Here is a 1,436-nt window from a genome sequence, read left to right on the forward strand (position 1 = left end):
TGAAGAAGGGTACCTGTGTTTTTAGCGGAAGGCCCCCACTGGTGATAGTTGGGCCGTAGGGTGGCATGGGCGGCTCACAGAGACTCAGGGGGACATTGAGCCAGGCAGAGGGGAGAAGCGTCAAGACCTCGGAGAATGCTGGGAGTGAAAGAGTGGCCTGCCCCTCCCCCCACCTGTGGGTATATCTCATCAGGTGGGACAAGAGACTGAGAAAAGAAATAATACACAGCGACAAAGTATAGAGAAACAACAGTGGGACCAGGAGACTGATACTCAACATACCAAGGACCTGCACTGGCACAGGTCTCTGAGTTCCCTCAGTTTTTATTGATGATTATTTTCAGTATCTCAGCAAGAGGAATGCGGTAGGAGAGCAGGGTGATAATAGGGAGAAGGTCAGCAAGAAAACATGTAAGCAAAAGAATCTATGTCATAATTAAGTTCAAGGGGAAGTACTATGCCTGGATATGCGTGTAGGCCAGATTTATGGTTCTCTCTGCCTAAACATCTCAGTGGAGTAAAGGGTAACAAAGCAGCATTGCTGCCAACGTGTCTCGCCACCCACCATAGGGCAGTTTTTCTCCTATCTCAGAATTGAACAAATGTAAAATCAGGTTTTATACTGAGACATTCAGTTCCCAGGGGCAGACAGGAGACAGTGGCCTTCCACTATCTCACTGCAAGAAGCTTTCCTCTTTTACTAATCCAACTCAGCACAGACGATTTATGGGTGTCGGGCTGGGGTACAGTCAGGTCTTTCTCATCCCACGAGGCCATATTCCAGACTATCACATGGGGAGAAACCTTGGACAATACCCGACTTTCCAAGACAACGGTCCCTGAGGCTTTTAGCAGTGCATTGTGCCCCTAGTTCATTGAGACTAGAGAATGGTGATGACTTTTACCAAGCATACTGTTTGTAAACATTTTGTTAACCAGGCATGTCCTGCACAGCCCTAGATCCCTTAAACCTTGATTCCAAACAACACATGTTTCTGTGAGCACAAGTTTGGGGCAAACAGACTGGGGCAAAGTGGCTGGGGCAAAGATACAAATTAACAGCATCTCAGCAAAGCAATTTTTCAAGGTACAGGTCAAAATGCAATTTATTATGTGTTCCCTTTCTACATAGACACAGTAACAGTCTGATCTTTCTTTCTTTTCCCTACATGGGAGCATCCCAAGGAGGCCTCTCCTATCCCAAAAGCCCCCAGGACTGTCCCAGGCCTGCCGTAAAGCCTAAGGCTTTGGAGCAGGGTGCCTGTGGCTCTTGTTGCAAGCCCTCACAAGCGAAAACGGGGTGGTAGGGTGGTGTGGGTGCGCCACAAAGTCTCAGCGGTACCTTGAAGCAGGAAGACGAAAGAGCCTGCAAGACCGCAGGGAATACTGGGAGCCTCCTTAAAAGGCCTCTCCTATCCCAGAATCCCCCAGGGTTT

The 1,436-nt window shown here is 48.5% G+C and overlaps 1 pseudogene; it reads right to left on the minus strand.

Moving 5' to 3' along the window:
- Positions 1 to 275: 275 nt before the first annotated feature.
- On the minus strand, positions 276 to 927 carry LOC123575126 (uncharacterized; annotated as a pseudogene).
- Between the last annotated feature and the right edge of the window lie 509 nt (positions 928 to 1,436).

The sequence above is a fragment of the Macaca fascicularis genome, chromosome 8, assembly GCF_037993035.2.
Source record: "Macaca fascicularis isolate 582-1 chromosome 8, T2T-MFA8v1.1".
Taxonomy (NCBI): Eukaryota; Metazoa; Chordata; class Mammalia; order Primates; family Cercopithecidae; genus Macaca; species Macaca fascicularis.